The sequence below is a fragment of the Natrix helvetica genome, assembly GCF_964273705.1.
Source record: "Natrix helvetica genome assembly, chromosome: Z".
Lineage (NCBI taxonomy): Eukaryota > Metazoa > Chordata > Lepidosauria > Squamata > Natricidae > Natrix > Natrix helvetica.
This window is the reverse complement of record NC_138554.1, coordinates 4,581,654-4,602,502: the sequence shown is the minus strand read 5'-3', so window position 1 is coordinate 4,602,502 and position 20,849 is coordinate 4,581,654. Positions and strand designations below refer to the sequence as shown.

At 42.4% G+C, this 20,849-nt stretch overlaps 1 gene segment (V, D, J or C); it reads left to right on the top strand.

The window, feature by feature from the left end:
- The first annotated feature begins 278 nt into the window (after positions 1 to 278).
- LOC309381713 (Ig gamma-2C chain C region-like) lies at positions 279 to 13,204 on the top strand. The segment is given in 5 exons: positions 279 to 402; positions 9,324 to 9,623; positions 11,292 to 11,618; positions 11,851 to 12,180; positions 12,753 to 13,204.
- The last annotated feature ends 7,645 nt before the right edge of the window (positions 13,205 to 20,849 follow it).

The window sequence follows — 20,849 nt, the reverse complement described above, 5'->3', positions numbered from 1 at the left end:
TTTAGAGCAACAAATATTTTCAGGTGTTGTTGACCAGTTTATTTAAGCTCTGAGTGTTTTTTTCTCAGTGAAAGAATGTTTGGACTTCTAAAAGACATACAAAAGAAAGATATAAAAGAGGAAGAAGGGAAATTCTCCACGGTTGAAAGCGTTTCACATGGTAATTTTGGGAACTCCGACCACAACAATGGTTATTTTTTTCACACCATCAGTTCACACCTTCACGCCAACCCTAAGGATGTTTGTTAATAACTTGCTAATTTTTGCTTTCTTGGTAAATGACACATCCTGAAAACTTGAGCAAAACTTTGAAAGTCCTGCTCATCAAGGACATAATTGTCAAGGAAGAGCAGAATCCAGTCGAGCGACTGAAGTCCGAGGGTGTCCCTGGCATTTGGTTTCGTGAGTAAAAAAGAGGTATTCTTATTTGACTTTCTACCTCCTGGGAAATTAGAAATAAATGAGAATATAGCGGGAGAACGAGGACATTCCTGGAATCAGATGCTACCTCTGGGGAAAGGGGGAAAGGTAAGATGTCTTGGAACAAGAATGTGTATGTCTCCTTTTATTAGATTTCTTGTCAGTGTATTTAGTTTTCCTAGTGTTGGGGACTAGTAAGGCTTGTTGTGCTCTTCATGTGCTCTTCATGTGCTCTTCATATGCTCAAAGATCCACCAATTTGTATTGTAGCACTGTGTAGTTGATTCTGTTGAAATTCCTGAAGTGTCAGCTGTGCATCTCAGCTGAGAGCATCATGATGGAGCACTTCTGCCTAAAGATAAGAATGCGTTCCTCACCTCCTTGAAGGCCATCCCATTCCAATCAGGAGTTAGCGGGAAGGAAGAGTTGCACAAAGCAACTACCTTGTTGAGCTGGGAAACTGCCTGCCCCTCAATTAGAGAGAATTTCTGTAATGTGTGGGTGAAGATGTTCTGCTCATTTCTGCACAAAAATAGCTAGAAGGAGCTGCATGCTCCATCTGGCCTACCCTACCACCTTCGTCCCTTACCTCCTTGTTTAGTCAGGTTCCCTCGCCATAGAGTCTCCTCCCGGTACAGCATTCTTTTTCCTCTGCCTATCCTAACTGAAAGCCCTATCAATTGTAGAGCCGACCGGTGACAGAGAGCCACAGCAGAAGGATGAAAGAGCCACAGGCAGCTCCAGAGCCATGGGTGGCCCACCCGTGAGCTAATCAGTCATTAAGAATGCTACAAGCAACAATGAGTTGCTTGATCTCCAGCTGAGCTGTAGAATTCAAGCTGGCAATGAAAAGGGGAGCTGCTTGCTCCAAGCCTGAAAAAGTAGATTTAGTCCAAGCTTCATGGCCAACGAGGAGATTTTTTGATGTCCTAGCTTACTATGATTCTGCTAAGCTGCGGCGGGGACTGGAAGCTTGGCTCACATCTCCTGCTTAGCTAGAAGCTTTGTGATGACTATGATTTGAGCACTTGGGCTCATAAGAAGCTTGTGGAGAGCAACGGGGATGCCCGAGGTTCTGCTCCAACCCCAAAGCTGATCTTTCACATTTTTAATCATCAGCTAGCTCTAGAAGGTAGGATGGATAGTTTGAAGCAAGTGGGCTTATTCCAAGATTCATGCGAGGAGAATTTTCACAGCCGAGCTGAGTGCGTAGGGTTCTGCCAAGCGAATCAGGAAGAAAGGAGATAGCTAATGGGGTGTCTGCTCCGTTCCTTACATGTAGTGATCTCTTCAATCATTCTCCAAGAGATGAGATGAGTTCTAGAAAGGGTGAGGGACAAGAATACCACGTTTCCTTCTTCTTCAAATCTGACGTTTAAATAGAAGGTTGATGTCCTCCTTATGTGTGATGGTTCCAGTAAGCTAGCAAAGAAGGAAAGTAACCATTCCAAGTCTTGATTCTTAGCTAGGATATTGTTAGCAGCAGCTGAGTGTTAGGATTCAGAGAAGTTAGTGAACAGCCAGGAAGTTCCTTCAAGTCTCGTGTGTATTATGGGGTTTCTTGATCTGCAGGTTAAAGTCTAGATTTCACATAAAGTACTGAAGAACAAAGTTAGTTGCCCCAATTCTCAGGCTCAACTGATTTATCCTCAATCATCTAGCTGAATGCTAGGAATCAGTAACGCTAGTTGAGACAAGGGATGAGGATGAGGTTGCTATTCATTTGCTCTCGGTGATTGTATGGGCCAGGTCTCTCCACATTTTTGTGATCTTGCAATACATTTCTTTGAGTTTTTCTATGCTCTGGCTGGTGTCAGGTTTGGTGGGATCTAACCATCATGTTCTTTGGAGCTTATTTCCTAGTTAAGAGGCTTAATTGGACATCTACAAGTCTGTTGTACAGCTGAGAATGTCTTGCTCACTCAACTGAGAGCTTGAGTTCACGTAAGCTAGCATGATTCTGTAGAGATTCTCAGTCATTCCAGGTCATGATTGTCCCAAAGGTTCTTTTTCAAGAGGCAAATGGACTTTCTTGTGGTTTTTTTTTTAAAGATGTTTCGCTTCTCATAAGCTTCTTCAGCTCTCCCTAGGTAGTTGGGAATGGAAGGATTTCATTGTCTGCAAGCAATATAAACCTTTCCATTCCCCGCTATCCTGTCAGAGCTGAAGAAGCTTCTTGGATGAGAAGAGAAACATCTTCAGAAGAAGAAAAAACAAGAAAGTCCAGTTGCCTCCTGAAAAAGCATCTTTGGGATGTAAGCTAGCATGGATCAAGGAGTTCTTGGGAGGTCTGTTCCAAGCATGATGAACAGCAGCTGAATGCTTTAATTGGTTAGAGGAAAACTTCCTGCAGATCTCACACTCGACAGGATGCTTTTGAATTCCCTACCTTAATCCTAGGACGGGGTCGGCAAAATTAAACACTCAAGGAGCCACAAAATTTCAATTATGGAACTGACTGGAGGTCCAGTCCCCCCACATTCCTAGCATGGCTTCCTTTTTCCTCTGCCGACCCGAAGTCCAGTTCCCCCACCACAGAGTCTCCTCCTAGTGTGGTGTCCTTTTTCCTCCACCTGTCCTAACCGAAAGCCCTATCAATTGTGGAGCCGAGCCGCAACAGGGAGCTGCAGCAGAGGGATGAAAGAGCCACATGCGGCTCCGGAGCCATGGTTCCTGACCCCTGTCCTAGGATTGATAATAGATGGGTGGGGGAGCCAGACTGTTTCCAGGCTGTCATATGAATGCTATGCTTCAGGTAACCCAGGCCAGAGCTAGAAGTCCCATGCTCAGCACTAAGCTTTATGGTCTCCTAGCTGAAGTGCTAGGTGTCAGAGTAAGGTAGTGGGGAATGAGAAGGCTGCTGGATTTCTATTTGTCTTGAAAAGGTTTCTTGGCTGAGCAGGAGATTGGACTGGAAGATCTCCTAGGTCCCTTCCAATTCTGTTATTTTGTTCTGTCGTACTGTTATCTTCTCCCTGGATGTCTGCTTGCATGCTGGGATTCAATGAAGCTAGTGAGAAGCCAGAGGGTGGAGGTTATTCCCAGCTTCATACAGAACTGGAGATAACAGAATAACAGAGTTAGAAGTGATCTTGTAGGTCATTAAGTCCAACCGCCTGCCCAAGCAGGATACCTTACACCATTTCTGAAAGATAGCAGTCCAGTCTCTTCTTGAAAGCCTCCAGGGATGAAGCTCCCACAACTTCTGTTCCATGGGTGGATTGTTCTCCCTGTCAGAAAATTCCTCCTTATTTCTAGGTTGAATCTCTCTCCTTGATCAGTTTCCACCCATTATTCCTCATCTGGCCTTCCGGGGCTTTGGAAAATAGATTGGCCTCCCCTCCTCTCTGTGGCAGCCCCTCAAATATTAGAACACTGCTCTCATGTCTCCCCTGGTCCTTCTCTTTACTAGATATTATACCTCCTGCCTCTCTGAGGTGATAAAAATCACCCACCTGCTTATTTCTGCAGGTCAAAATGCTGATAAAGTCATGGGGAAAAGTAACTTTTGTTTTGATCAATTAGCAGTACTAAGAGACCGATTAAAACTTGTTTCTCTTGTTAGAGAGTTGATGCCTCGTTTAAACGGTGAGCTGAATCCTTGGGGCGAACGTTTGCCTTAAGGCATCTGCCTTTTCAACTTTGAGGAGGCTAAAGATATTAAAATGGCACAATTTGTGACCTCCAGTTGTCTGCTAGAAGAGAATAAGTAACCATTTTAGTGTTTCGTGAACATCCAGAAGCTTCTAGCATATAAAGAATCCTCTGCCTCTCAGATACAGATTGCATGGACCTTGGAAATAATTCTATAATTTAGTTTCTTAGCTTGGGTCTCCCTCTTGTTTGAGTGACAGCCTTGTTTTCTTTTTCCACTACAACTTGCTTTATTCAGTAAACCGACAGGCAAGCAGATATTCAGCCTGCATTTAAGAAGGTGACAAAATGAAGGCTTGGCAAACACACAGATAGGGCTGGAGAATAGGAATTGAGAGAGTGATGCATCTAAAGTGGGGGACAGAATCTTGAGGTGCCCTCATTTTTAGATGCAGCTGTATCTCATGCACTCAAATCCACTTAAAGTGAGAGAGAATCAATTTTATTTTGATCCCCCGGGCTGAGGAGGATCCTTTTTGAGATGTTTGACATTCCTTCTGTGAGTTAAACTGCCTCTTCTGCCAGCCAAGTTTCTTCCCCGCTCCTGTCTCCCAAGGTGTTTCTCACATACCATTAACATTTGGACATTCTCCGTTTGTGCTGACCCTGATTAATGAAGCAGACGGTTGCTGGGTTTGAAAAGTTTGAGTTGTTCCTATTTGACGGAGGCTCAGTGGCCAAGACCCTGAGCTTGTTGATCAGAAAGGTGGGCAGATTGGCAGTTCGAAACCCTAGCGCTATGTAACGGAGGGAGCTCCCGTTACTTGTCCCAGCTTCTGCCAACTTAGCAGTTCGAAAGCATGTAGAAATGCAAGTCGAAAAATAGGAACCACTTTTCGGTGGGAAGGTAACAACGTTCCGTGCCCCTTTGGAGTTAAGTCATGCTGGCCAATGACCATGGAGACATCTTTGGACAGTGCTGGCTATTCAGCCTTGAAACGGAGAGGAGCACCGTCCCCTAGAGGCAGGAACGACTAGCACATATGTCCGAGGGGAACCTTTATCTTTACCTATTTAAAAAGAGAAGTTCCTCTATCTTACTTATAAGTGAGAGAAGGTCAGTTAAATACAGTGAGGGGAGATATTTTGGACTGCCATTTAGAAATGGTGCAGGGTCTCCTGCTTGGCTGGGAGGGGTTGGACTAGATGACCTATAAGTTCCCTTCCAACTCTGTTAATCTGTTAAATTTGTACCCCATGCTTCCTGAGACTGTAAAATGCCTCCTCGCTTTCCCTTCCTTCTCCTTCTATTGTTTCTCTTTTGCTTCCTTCTCACTAGCTTGCTAGGGAAAAAAATAACTGCTGTTCCCTCAGTCAGAATTTCCTCCACCTTTGAGAAGAAGGGATAAATAGTCCCAGAAAGCTGCTTCTTATTTAAAGTCTGGTATTCAAGTTAATTTTTTTTTAATTTAAATAATATTTTTATTGTTTTATATCATAAATTCCATTTCTGTTTCTATATTGAATGGGGTGCTTTTTAGCAATAGCACTTAGACTTATCTACTGATTCATAGTGCTTTTACAGCCCTCTCTAAGCAATTCACAGAGTCAGCCAATTTGCCCCCAACAATCTGGGTCCTCATTTTACCCACCTCGGAAGGATGGGAGGCGGAGTCAACCTTGAGCCTGGTGAAATTTGAACTGCCAAATGGCAGGCAGGTGGCAGTCAGCAGAAGTAGCCTGCGGTTCTGCACTCTAACCACTGCACCACCTGGGCTGCTTTTAGATGTCCAAAGTGTTACAATATAAACATCATAAGTACTGATGAGATTCAAAAATTTTAACTACCGGTTCTGTGGGCGTGGCTTGGTGGGCGTGGTGTGGCTTGCTGAGTGTGGCAAGGGAAGGATACTGTAAAATCTCCGTTCCCACCCCACTCCATGGGAAGGATAATGCAAAATCCCCATTCCCTCTCCACTCCAGGGGAAGGTTAATGCAAAATCCCCATTCCCTCCCCACTCCAGGGGAAGGATGATGCAAAATCCCCATTCCCTCTCCACTCCAGGGGAAGGATATTGTAAAATCTCCATTCCCACCCCACTCCAGGGAAAGGTTAATGCAAAATCCCCATTCCCTCCCCACTCCAGGGGAAGGTTAATGCAAAATCCCCATTCCCTCCCCACTCCAGGGGAAGGATGATGCAAAATCCCCATTCCCTCCCCAATCCAGGGGAAGGATAATGCAAAATCCCCATTCCCTCCCCACTCCAGGGGAAGGATACTGCAAAATCTCCATTCCCACCCCACTCCAGGGGAAGGTTAATGCAAAATCCCCATTCCCTCCCCACTCCAGGGAAAGGTTAATGCAAAATCCCCATTCCCTCCCCACTCCAAGGGAAGGTTAATGCAAAATCCCCATTCCCTCCCCACTCCAGGGGAAGGTTAATGCAAAATCTCCATTCCCACCCCACTCCAGGGGAAGGATACTGCAAAATCCCCATTCCCTCCCCACTCCAGGGGAAGGATACTGTGAAATCCCCATTCCCTCCCCATTCCAGGTGAAGGTTAATGCAAAATCCCCATTCCCTCCCCACTCCAGGGGGAGGATACTGTAAAATCTCCATTTCCTCCCGATCATCTGGGACTTGGGAGACAGAGAATAGATGGGGGTGGGACCAGCCAGAGGTGGCATTTACTGATTCTCCAAACTACTCCAAATTTATCTGCTGAACACCACCTTTGATCATAAGCATATATGTGATAATATCAATCGTTATTGAAAAGTGTACTCTCTTCCATTGTGATATCAATTAAAAAGGTAACGGTTCTCCTCGCACATATGTGCCAGTGGTTCCTGACTCTAGGGGGCAGTGCTCATCTCCATTTCAAAGCCAAATAGCCAGGGCTGTCCGAAGACATTTCCGTGGTCATGTGGCCGGCATGACTAAATGCTGAAGGCACACAGAACGCTGTTATGTTCCCACCAAAGTGGTCCCTATTTTTCTACTTGCATTTTTTACTTGCAGTAGCTGGAACACGTAATTCAGAGCTCACTCCGTTACGTGGTGCTAGGGATTCGAACTGCCGGCCTTTCTGATCGACAAAGCTCAGCATCTTAGACCCTGAGCCACCGCGTTCCTCTATCAATTATATAGCCATCAAAATATTTCCTAATTGTTTTCTCTTTCTCAAGTAGTTCATATTTCACACAAACCCACTCATCTAACCTCTGTATCTGTCAGCCAGCCATTTGTAGAAAAGTTCCCATGTCACAAAGTATTCTGAATCTTCTTTTTCTTTCATTTTTAGAGTTCACCTATTCATTTCTGCACATTCAAGAATATTGTTGTTGTTGTTGTTTTTGTTGTTATTATTGCATCAACAAAATTGTATCACAGCGGCCAGTTGTTTCGCCGGATTTGGCATTGATTACTAGTCGGGCCCCACCCAGGGGCCTAGGACGTCGTAACGTATTTTCGTAATATACGTGCAGATCCAAGCAGTGCAGCTTTTTGCATTTGACTGATGGTGATTTTGTCAAGTTTTAACTGTTTTAAATGTAATTCCAGTGCTTTTGGAATAGCACCCAGTGTGCCGATTACCACTGGAATTACCACTGCTGGTTTGTGCCATAATCGTTGGATTTCAATTTTTAAGTCCTGGTATTTCGCGACTTTTTCATGTTCCTTCTCCTCAACCCTGCTATCACCTGGTATTGCGATGTCTATGATTGTAATCTTATTTTTCTCAATCGGTGTGATGTCTGGTGTGTTATGCGCTAGTATTTTGTCCGTTTGTATACGAAAATCCCACAGGATCTTGACCATCTGATTTTCGGTGACTTTTTCAGGCTTATGTTCCCACCAGTTTGTTGTTGTTTTAATATTATAATTTTTGCACAAATTCCAGTGGATCATTTGTGCTACTGAATTGTGCCGCAATTTATAATCAGTCTGCATGATTTTTTTACAGCAGCTGAGCATGTGGTCAACAGTTTCATCAACTTCTTTGCAGAGTCTGCATTTGGCATCATCAGAGGATTTTTCGATTTTGGCCTTAATGGCATTTGTTCGGATAGCTTGTTCTTGCGCAGCCAGGATTAGTGACTCTGTTTCTTTCTTTAATGTACCTGTTGTTAACCATAACCAAGTTTTTTCACTGTCCACTTTATCTTTTATTTTTTCCAGAAATTGACCATGTAAGGCTTTGTTCTGCCAACTCTCCATTCTTGATTTAATACAATACAATAGTAGAGTTGGAAGGGACCTTGGAGGTCTTCTAGTCCAACCCCCTGCCTAGGCAGGAAACCCTATACCGTTTCAGACAAATAGCTATCCAACATCTTCTTAAAGACTTCCAGTGTTGGGGCATTCACAACTTCTGGAGGCAAGCTGTTCCACTGATTAATTGTTCTCACTGTCAGTTCTCATTTTATCACATCTTTTCTGTATTCTTGTTTCGTCTGTTGGGCCTTCAGTAGATTTTTGTTCTTTACTTCGATTAATAGATCTTCTTGACTTTCTTTTAAATAATCAGCAAGTGCATGTTTTTCTTCTTCAACTATTTGCTTCACTTGTAATAATCCTCTGCCACCTGATTTTCGGGGCAGGTATAGTCTATCAGTGTCACCACGTGGATGTAAACTGTAGTGCATTGTCATTAGTTTCCTGGTTTTTCGGTCCAAAATGTCCAAATCAGCTTGTGTCCAGTTAACTATACCAGCTGTGTATCTTATAACTGGTATTGCCCAGGTATTTATGGCCTTGATTGTATTTCCACCATTTAATTTAGATTTCAAAATTTTCCTAACTCTGTTGGTGTACTCTCTCCTGACAATATTTTTTACTTGTCCATGTTTGATGTTATCCAACTGCAAAATGCCTAAGTATTTATAGGCTTCATTTTCGTTGCATTTAATTAGTTGGCCATTGGGCATTTCAATTCGTTATTATTATTATTATTATTATTATTATTATTATTATTATTATTATTATTATTATTATTATTATTATTATTATTATTATCATCATCATCATCATCATCATCATCTGCAGGAGTTTCTACATTTTTCCAGTATTGTGCGTATACAATCCTGGCTGCTGTTAGAATGTGTAAAATTAAATATGTGTTACCTTTATTGTACTTTCCTTGGAAGCGTGCCCAAGCAATTCTCTCGAGTATGAAATTCACAGAGTCGCCGAAAATAATAGAAAACTTCAGAACTATCGGAGAGCATTTCACCAGGGTTGCCATCTTTCATGGGATATAAGCTCACTATCTTCGCTGTGTTATATTTATCTTCCCCTACAGTTGTTGCAAGAGCCCCAACTGTGTTCCCATTGCTTCCTTATGACCAAGACATTACCACCGCTTCCAAAGTCTCCATCGGTTGTCTCGTCAGTGGCTACTTCCCTCAACCAGCGACGGTGCAGTGGAATTCAGGCGCCATCACCAGTGGAATCCATAACTTCCCTCCAGTTTTGCTTGCATCTGACCGCTATACTCACAGCAGCCTGCTCACCATCCCCGTCAGCCAGTGGCAAGCCGAGTCATTTGAGTGCAATATCGAACATACAGCCACCAGCACCAGAATTAACAAAAGAATTGACCGTGAGTCCAGTCAATTTATGATCCTTTTCTCTTCTCAAGGGCGGTTGATTTGTCAAAGACGAGCACATCCAAATGTGAAGGTGAAACGGTGGGAAACAATGACAATTGTGAAGGTACAAGCAATCCTCGGCTTATAGCCATTTAGTGACCATGCCAAATTATAACAGCAGTACAAAAAGTGACTTATGAATGACCCATGTTTCACCATTGTTCACAGTTGTTGCCATGTCCTCATTTCCACGGGATCCAAACTCATAATTCATGGATCATGTTTATGTTGGTTGCGGGGTCCCATGTCTCACATTTGGTGACCTTCTGACAGGCAGAGTCAATGGGGAAGCCAGATTCACTTCTCAACGGTGTTACTAATTTAATAAGTGTAGTAATTCGCTTAAAAGCCGTGGCAAGAAAGGTCATAAAATGGGGCAAAACTCTCCTAGCAAATGTCTTGTTTGGCAATATAAATTGCCATTATAACATCAGGACGACCTGCAGTCTCCCCAAAAAGGTACTCATGAACCAATGTCAGGAGGAAAGGCAGGAGTAAGCTATCACCTCTTGGAAGGAATTCAAGCAAATGTTGATAGATATAAACCAGGAAAACAAAGTTTGAGGAGGGATTTAGAAGACAATGTGATGTTTGGGTAAGAGGTCCAGGATTTTCCAACCCGTGGAATCTTTCAATCAGAAGACCCTCAAGAACATTCAGGGAAAAAAGCTGAGAAGACCAATGGATGAAGGATAGGGGTTGTATTAGGCTATTACCAAGGTGTAGTGACCCTCATTTCTGTTTCTCCACCCAATTATCTATATATATAAAAGTGAAATACTACTCATGCGTCATCACAAAATCTCCAAAACTGTAAAGCCTACAAACGTAAAATTTGGCACATATGTTCCTCTTGGCTCCTAGGTGCTTGCTTAGAAAGGATTTTTCAAAATGACCATCAGAACATTAGTATTTCTTATATTGTTATTAACACGCTCAGATGCTAAGGAGTTAGGCATTCTACTCCCCCACCCCACTTGAAAAGAACTCTGTTCCAACTGCCACTTGGGCATGGGCCTGATCAGCGTATGATTCATCTGGCCTGAGGACTGGGAGTTTGGACAGGATCAGTGGCACCAGCCTGAGGGAGACAAGGGAATAAGATAGGAGAGACCTTTGTGCAGCACGCCTGAGGGAGAGAAGGGAGATAGGAAAGGAGACCCTTCTGTGGGGCACACGTAAGGGAGAGAAGGGGAGAGGAGAGGCTTCTGTGGGGCAAGCCTGAGGAATAGAAGGGGAGAGGAGAGGCCGATTGTAACTACTCGTTAATGTTCAAGCTTTAGCTGTCAATTTATCAAGCCTGATCACATGGTTCCATAGTGAAGCAACTTAGAACTGAGGAGAGAAGCAATTTAGAACTGAGGAGAAATTTCCTGACAGTTAGAACAATTAATCAGTGGAACAGAAGTTGCCTCCAGAAGTTGTGAATGCCCCAACACTGGAAGTCTTTAAGATGTTGGATAGCCATTTGTCTGAAACGGTATAGGGTTTCCTGCCTAGGCCTCCAAGGCCCCTTCCAACTCTACTATTGTATTGTGTTGTATTGTATTGAAGCATGGGCATCCAACCGACTAGTACTAAATAATACTTAAATCCAACATCTAATTCCTCCTGCTTAGGCATTGCAACCCATAGTCCTGTGGGCCCTGAGATCAACGTGTTCCAATCTTCATGCGGTTCCAGAGATAGACCCATACAGCTGTGGTGCCAGATTTCAGGCTTCTACCCCAAACCATTGGACATTGAGTGGAAGGTGGGCAGCCGCTCTGGATTGCTGCGTCCATACACTTATCCCGCTTGGAAGAATCCTGGCACATATACTTTCAGTACTGCCAGCGTAGTCAACATCACCCAAGACGACTGGCTGGAAGGAAAAGTTTATTACTGCGAAGTAACCCATGCAGCATCACAAACCAAAGTGAAAGGCAGAGCCAAGAAATGTGAAGGTAATCATGATCTTATGCAAATGCTGGTCTGTAGAAGCGAACGTGGAATGAAAATAGGGGGGGAAAGGAGGAGCTAGCCCAACTTTTCATAAGACCTTTGTTGAAATCCATAATATTTTCCAATAAATCTTCATTAATTTAGGGCTTCTTCACCTGCTCAGACAACCATTTTTAGGGAGGGGAAGAAATGAGAGTTGACGAGGGAACTGACATTATTTTTTTTTATCCTTAGGTGGAAGCGGTTGTCCCTCCGGAGATATTAATGTGTATATTCTGCCCCCAACACCAAGATCCTTGTTCATTGATAGAAATAGCAAAATCAGCTGTGTTGTCAACAATCTGCAAAATGAAGAGGGACTGAAAATTACTTGGTCTAGGGAGGAGAATGAACCCCTGAATCCTGAATCACAGGAAACAACAGAAGAAGCAAATGGTACCTACACTGTTGTCAGTCGCCTCAACGTCTTAGCTCAACACTGGGAATCGGGAGAGACTTTCACCTGTGTGGTGGAACATCCATCCTTTGTCACCCCCGTCACAAAGAGAATTTCCAAGGTCAGAGGTAAGAAGGAAGCTACATTGTTCCCCCGCAGGGGGACTAACGGACTTGTCTTCATTAGTACCGAGATATTGTAGGACAAGGATGCAAGCTTGGAGACTTGAAAAGGGGCGGCATCAACAATCTAAATATTGGGTGGATAAGTACAGATCAGAGGGGGTATTCAGCCGGTTTGGACAGGTACACCTGAACTGGTAGTGGAAATCGCAGGTGGGGCTGCACACTCACCCTGGTTCTATGCCATCTTATTTGGGCACATTTTCAAATCAGGCGCATGCGTGCAAGCCCCGCGTGCAATCATCAACGCACATGCACAGAAGGCCGAGCATATACATGGATGGTACATTGCTCATATTTGTGAACCACTAGAGAAAGTAAGTGAATACCAAGCCTGACCAGGGTGACAAATTTCACGCTTGGCTTTCCGTCTAGTCGTACAATGGGCTGAAAACCATGGTTTAGTGATATAAATGGCTAAAAGAATCATAGTTTAGCAAGAGATATGAACCATTCATTGCTGCCACTAATTTCTCCTATATTTCATTGTTGTGTTTCTTTCCGCCAACTTTATCAAGGCCAGAGAAAGGCACCCAAGGTCTACGTCTTCCCTCCTCACCGAGATGAGCTCGAGACAGGCACACGTGTGACGCTTACCTGCATGGTAAATGATTTTTACCCAAAGGATGTTGATGTCCAGTGGCTAGAGAATCATAATCCCTTGGAAGAAGACAACTATGAGACTACTCCAGCTATGAAGAATAAGCATGAAGACTCCTACTTTCTATACAGCAAACTTTCTGTCCCCAGTTCTGATTGGGACACCAAAGTCTACACTTGTATGGTGGTCCATGAAGCCCTCCCCATAAAGTTCACAGAGAGGAACATCTCAAAAACTCAGGGTAAAAAATGAACCAGCTGCTCCCTTTCAACCCATCCTAGATTTGCCTCTAGCACTGTGAGACCAAACTGTTAATGATTTGTCTGCTCGCTCACTTGGCATCTGGATGAATAAACCCTCTCAGGAATATCTCAGATTCTGTTGTTTTCTCCTTAGAGTTGAGATCTAGACTGGGGAAGGGAGATAACCTGTCTGAAAAAGAAGAGCTAAGGCTTAAGGCTGGTTTATTGGATTGATTGATTGATTGATTGATTGATTGGATTTCTACAGCCCCCCATCTCAGCAAATGGGTGGGTCACTGTTTTGATAATCCAACAAAATGGAGTTCATCATGTTTCTGTATGAATCCCACTGAAGGACAATTGATTTAGCTGGGTTTGGGGGAGCTATACCAAATTAGCCCCACTGCAGCCCTGTGCTGTGAGAAAAGAATGGAATAGATTCATCTATTCCAACCTGGTGAGATTCAGGATTCAGTGGCGATTTGAACCCATCACGTATAAGGACAACGATCCTTTACTGTCTCCTCCATACCCAATTTCCTATATTCTTAAATGCCCTTCTCTGTAGGTTGTCCATTTAGCCTGAGAACCAAGAGTCAAAGTTACCAAAATACATAGAATTATAATTATTTACTAAAAAATGTCCCATCATCGGAGTTCCAGCAAAGTCCCTTAGCCAACTTCCTCATAACCAAAGTTTCTTCATGGACCAATCAATTGGGGAAAAGCGATACTATTCCCCGCAGGTCTATAATCTACACTTAGCTTCAATATCAAGGATTCATATATAATACCCCAAAAATCCAGAGAATGCTCAAGGGAGAATCTCGAGAAGCTGTTATAATATAAGGATGCTATGATCCAAACTAAAAAATAAATAAATGGAAGCATCGCGCTCATGGTCCAATAAGGGAGAGTTCTAAAGGACCAACTATGTCAGGAAATACCAATTATTTGCCAAATAATTGATATAACACCAGAGGTGGTATTCAGCCAGTTCGGACCGGTTCGCCTGAACTGGTAGCAGAAATCGGCTCTATTCTGTCCAATTCAGTCACGCTTTTGAGGCCGGACGCATGCACGGAAGGTGCACCCACAACCAAAGTCCATGCGCGGAGGGTCGGGCACATGCGTGGAAGGGGCACGCACATGGCGAACTGTTGGTAGCAAAATGTGAAACCCACCACTGGACAAATAATCAGGGAAAATAGATCAGGATGGGCATTCAGCTCTCAAGATTTCCACATTCAGAAATGCGAAGCTACATAGTAGACATATGATTGTCAAATATCTTCTTAGAATTTTCAGTAATGGAGCATTTACAACTTCGGAAGCAGAGGAGGGATTCATTTATTGACATTATCAGTTCGCCCACCACCATCACAAAACACGGCAATTTATCTTGCGCTCGCCGCCTACATATACGTATAACCTCAAAAACACATCAGTATAGGGTGGGATTACACCCGGACTGGTGGGCTGACACACCCCATCCACAGGTTGCCACAACTGATTCATCCAAACTAGTGCAAATCGGCTGAATGCTACCTCTGTTCTGGAGACAAGGCATTCCACTGATTAATTGTCACCCCTAGTCCTTCTTTTCACTAGACTAGACATAGCCAGTTCCTTCAACCGTTCTTCGTCTTTTAGTCTCAAGTTCCCTAATCAATGCACAGACGAGAAGGAGAGATTCTCCAGCGCCCAAGAACAATACAACTGTAGAAATTAAATACTAAGATCTCTCTCTCTCTCAGTTTGGACATCTATTTGCAAATTGAAATATTAATAATCACATTTCATCATATTGACACATTTAATATTTTTCTGAGATATTTAATTTTCGCACCCTCAGATTCATCAAAATTTCTGACAATTTGTTTTCAATGAAATATAAACATGTTCACTGAAAAAACTAATATATAACACTTAAAAAGCCCACAACACTCTCTCTCTCTCTCTCTCTCTCTCTCTCTCTCTCACTCACTCACTCACTCACTCTCTCTATACATACATACATACATACATACATACATACATACATACATACATACATGTTGCATCCATAAAAGATGGTTTTCTGCCTGGATGGTCTGCTGGAGTGAGCCGAAAGACAGAAAAAGGAAGTAGTATGCTCCCTCCCATATTTGGGCATACCAGGGGTTGTGACACAATATACATACATACATACATACATACATACATACATACATACATACATACATACATACATACAAAAAAGAAAGGAACTTTATAGACACACTTTTATAAAAATCTGCCGATCCTCATCTGGTGAAGAATGCAGGCATATAATATTTTCATCATGGAAGTTGGCAACTGATGCTAAGCTAAGAAAGAGAGAGACTCATTTCCATGAAGCAGATCATTACAAACATTACAAAGCTGTTCTTTTTTAAAAAAATATATGACAAATGATAAATGGGTAAAAACAATGGAAAGAAAGAAGCAAGAAATGGACAATACCATTCCACACGAGCAACTGAGAACACCTATAAATATTGCGGAGTTTTTTTCCGCCTCCGGAACGAACAAAATAAATGAGAAATTTAAAATATGAAAACAATACCACTCAGTTATAAAATTATAATACAAAATAAAACAATTATAACGTATGAATGGCAGATAAATCAGCACATAAATTGGAATAACAAATAACATATAAAAAGAGAACTCAATGCGAAGAAGGAAGGCTAATACCATCCAAAGAAATAGAAGGTGTGATTTCACACTCTTGGGTAAATCATCTTCATCTTCATCGGTTGATACCTAGGATGCTGGCAGCAATACATATCAACCATCGGTGCCAGTCAATGATATTTGTGACACTTTTTTAAATATTCTGTTGACTGAATATTTAATGAACATAATAATAATAATAATAACAATAATAATAATAACAATAATAATAATAATAATAATAACAATAATAATAATAACAACAATAACAACAATAATAATAATAATAATAATAATAATAATAATAATAATAATAATAATAATAATAATAATAATAATAATAATATATCTGTAGAAAATTATTCTCATTTTTGGGAAATAAAGACATAATAGATATAATACTCTCAATCTGACAGAAAAAGTATGGGCCTGAAGTTATTTAAAAGGCAAATAAAACACGTTTGTGGTCCTACAATGGGGATTCCTTTTAAATATCACTAAGGAAAATCGTTACGACTAAAACTGAGCCTACAAGTCACCCACGGATCTGACGAGCGATTCCGTCATTATCACAAAACCAGAATCTATTCCAAATCATAACCCAGATCGACTTATTGCGGCGGTCTTAAGTCCACTCATGTCATATATTTTGAAATCCAGATTAAAATAAAATAATAATAAAAGGAATACCACAGCACTCATAGCAATAACACCAGCAATAGCCCTTAAACTTATATACCGCTTCACAGTGCTTTCTACAGCCCTCTCTAAGCAATTTACAGAGTCGTCCCATTGCCTTCAACAATTTTGGATCCTCATTTTACCCACCTCAGAAGGATGGGACGCTGAGTCAACCTTGAGCCTGGTGAGATTCAAACTGCCAAATTTCAGGCAGCCGGCAGTCAGCAGAAGTAGCCTGCAGTACTGCATATAACCACTGCGCCCCCAAGGCTCATAAGCAAGCATTGGTTTGAATGACCGATAACAGACAAGTCAATATCTTGAATATGTGCACATAAACTAAAACATGACAGAATCACTGGGAGGAATTATAATCCATTGGGTCAAAGAGATGTTTTTTTTTTAAATATAAAAACCCATAATTCTGCAAAGAGAATAACATTTAAAAACAGCAATTCCATCCAGATGCTGCACAATTATGTTTTGGGTCAATTTGTATGGTCTGATTTATCCAGATGACATTTCCAGTGCTATGCAGAATTACCAGGTGGGGAAGAGAGAGAGAGAGAGAGAGAGAGAAAGAGAGAGAGACAGAGAGACAGAGGGAGAGATAGAGAGACAGAGAGATATCTTGAATGTGTGCTCATAAACTAAACCATGACAGAATCACTGGGAGGAATTATAATCCATTGGGTCAAAGAGATTTATTCTTAAATATAAAGACCCATAATTCTGCAAAGAGAATAACATTTAAAAACTGCAATTCTATCCAGATGCCTCATAGTGGTGGTTTAGGTAAACTTGTATGGTCTGATTTATCCAGATGATATTTCCAGTGCTATGCAGAAGTACGAGGTGGGGAAGAGAGAGAGAGAGAGAGACAAACAGACAGAGCGAGACAGAGACAGAGACAGAGAGACAGAGGGAGAGATAGAGAGACAGAGAGAGACAGAGACAGAGGGAGAGATAGAGAGACAGAGAGAGACAGAGACAGAGAGACAGAGGGAGAGATAGAGAGACAGAGAGGGACAGAGACAGAGGGAGAGATAGAGAGACAGAGAGAGAGAGAGAGACAGAGGGAGAGATAGAGAGACAGAGAGAGAGGGAGGGAGGGAAGGAGGGAGAGAGAGATGGATCAATGGAAATTTTATGTTGATGAACCATAAGGCAAATGACATGTTTTCTATTTTTCCTTTCCCAGTGATAGTTGTGACTTTGGAGAACGACTACAGCTTGGAGAAAGAGGAAGAACTGGGGAATATGTGGACCATCCTTTTTATTTTCTTCATCCTCTTCCTCTTCAGTGTGTCCTATAGTGCCACAATAACCATGTTCAAAGTAAGTGGGGAGGGAAGAGAACTTTCTCAATGAGGAGCAGGAAGAAAGGGGATGTCTCTTTTCAATAGCATGTAGAGGTTGTTTATTTCTATGTGTCCGTTGATGGCTGATTTGGCAGAGAGCCAGACCAAGAAACAAACCAAGGCAAAAGAGAGGATCGGACTCTCATGATCGGGAGGATAATATTCTTCCTAGCCAATATTTAAGATGAACACATGCTATGAAGTTCAAGATCCTTTTATGGCCATCTCCATGTTGTTGAAGAAGCTGCAGCCATCAAAAGAGAGCACCAGAAAAGAAAGGCTGTTAATCTGATTGATCTCTATGATCCTTTTGTTCTTCATGTTGTTTATTACAATACCATGAGGGTGGAGTGTGGTTTTCATGCATCTACCCTTGCTTGTGTCCTGACCCAGGCTTCCCAAGATCATGAAGCAGACTCCTCGTCCCAATAAAACCTCTTTTGTTTAGGTTAAAGGGAATTCCTCTCCAGCAAAGTCCCCACAAACAGTCTTTCCTGACTGTTCACAACTACAGACCTTTATCAGGCTTAGAATGTGGCCAGGCCAATATCTTCCAAATGCCACGCTGTAGCAGCCATTACTTGGCAAGAAGTCAGGAACAGATCTTCACCCAAATGAATTGAACTAACTGTCTCCTGCAAACTCCCCTCCCCTTTGCTCCTCTTTATTCCCTATGGGAGGGACCATTCACCGTCCATCTGTGGCTTTACTCCCGAGTCGGCCCTTGTTCCTTCCTTGCAATATAATTAGTAAGATTATTCCCCCATGTACTTAGGAATGTTCTCTTTTTCAACACCTCAGGGAACTTTAGAAGTGTTTTGAAAGCAGCGCCCAGTAGGGGAAATCTATACAGCCTAAGCACCGGTTGTATTCTTTCTCTTTCCTCGCACGTTCTCTTAAGAATAAAAATAAAAAATGAGATGAAGTGAAGGAAATAATTGGTCAAGTCCAGGGGTGGGATTCCAAAATTTTAGCAACCGGTTCTCTACCTGGTTTATGGGTGAGTGTGGCCATGGTGGGCAAGGCCTACTCGGTCTCCTACAACATGGCGGGGGCAGGGGTTACCCTCCCCAGGCTTCGGAGGTTTTCCTTGAGCCTCCAGAGGACAAAAATGGATTCCTCCAGGCTCCGGAGGCCTTCCGGAGGCTGTTTCTGGACTTCCAGAACTCCTGGGAGGCCTGTTTTTCATCCTCCCATAGCTTCCATGCAGGACCTGCACTTACCTGGCATCCAAAATGGGCCGTGCGGAGACTCCTGGGAGGGGAGGGGTGGGTAGGGCCAGCCAGTCCTTGCAACTACCGTTTCGGCAAACCAGGTGTAAAATTAGCATCTGGGTCACTCGAACTGGCTGAATCCCACCCCTGGTCAAGTCAAGAAGAATAAAATAAAAAACTTTGGAGAATAGAAGTTGAGGGGGGGGAATGAAATAATGTAACCTTTTCTCCTATTGGTTGCAAAAAAGGGGGAAGGAAAGAAGTATTAGTAACAAACATAAACAATTCTCTGTGGAAGAACCTGTCAATTATTCTTCTCCACCAACTTCCAACCCATCATTATTTTTTTTTGTTCTCACTGTTTCCCACCAGGTAAAATGGTTTCTTTCAACAATGACGCCACTGAAGAAGAAATCAACTTCCCCTAGTTACCAGAACATGATCCAGTAGGAGACCAATGGGAAGATTTGGTTGGGTCTACGACTCCACCTTCAACGTAAAGGACCTGGAGACTCTCTCTTTCCTGAACTATCCGAGACCAATTTGTGGATCCACGCAGACGGAGCAGACCTTGCTGGAATCTGGAAGAAAAATATATTCTTGTAAATCATGTGTCATCAAATCAATGCCACCGAACTAAACTTATGGACACATATTAAATTGTTTCCTCAAGAGCAGACACATCTCCAATCAAGATAGGCATGATATATGTATAATGGATGCCTACCGAAAGCCAACCTGGCTTAGCGTCTGAAGAGTTCGTCCCAATGTCTTTGCCTTTCATTGAAAGAAATAGAATTATTCCTATTTCACTGAGAGAAGTAGAATTATTCCTGTAAAGAAAAGAGCCATAGTGACTCCCTATTTAAACTTTGCACAACCTAAACTAACCATCTGAGAGCCAACCCCTGGTCTAAGCAGTCTAACATTGGCAGGAAAGAAGCTGTCATGTTAGGAATGATAGTTTTCTTGTGAAGAAATGTGGTAAGGGTATTTCCAGGGGGATTTCTGGTTTGGGAAATTGTTGCAGAATAGTCAAAAACTGATATAACGTCAGATAGCCAATGATAAGTAGGAGTGTTGAATTGTTTTACTACTTTGTTGAAACTGTATTTAAAGCATGTATTCAGACTTATACAGTGCTCTTCCCTATGGAGGGAACCCTTTTGCAAAAGATCTTTAACAGTATCTCCATCTTTATTTGAAATAAATATGCTTTTTATTGTTCATGGTGTCCTGATTTTTATCTGGGAGGTTTTTCTTATCTCACATTCATCCTGTTGTTACAGATATTCCTGGGGATGCCCAGTTCGGCTCCTTTAATGTCCCCAGTAGGAGCTGGAGGGATGGTCGGGACCTCAATCCCACCCAATGGCAGCTCTCGGGTCTCAAACGTGGGCTTGCTCACCTCCTGACCACTGTTCCAACCACTCGAGCCACTGTGTTCCTGGTGCAGTAGCTAAAGTATCAGATAAAAAACCAAGAGACCATTAGTTCAAGTCCTGCTTTAGGATAAGAAGCCAGGCGGGTTAGCTTGGGCCAGACAGATTCTCCCCACCCTAGGAAGCAGGCAACGGCAAAGATCTTCTGAAGTTGCCAAGAAAACCAGAGATGTGTCTGTTATTATGCTGTTGTAATATAATTGGCTTACTTTGTTGTACTTTGTTGTTGCTATTATTCTGTTAGGAAATAAATGCACAAATAAAAACAAATGTGCACTCTTTATGAGTAAGGTTATCTTACTCTTTTCTCTTTCAGATCTTTGCAAACATTAATGCTGTTCAAACTTTGGAGTGGTGGGTTGCTTTTCTAAACTGCC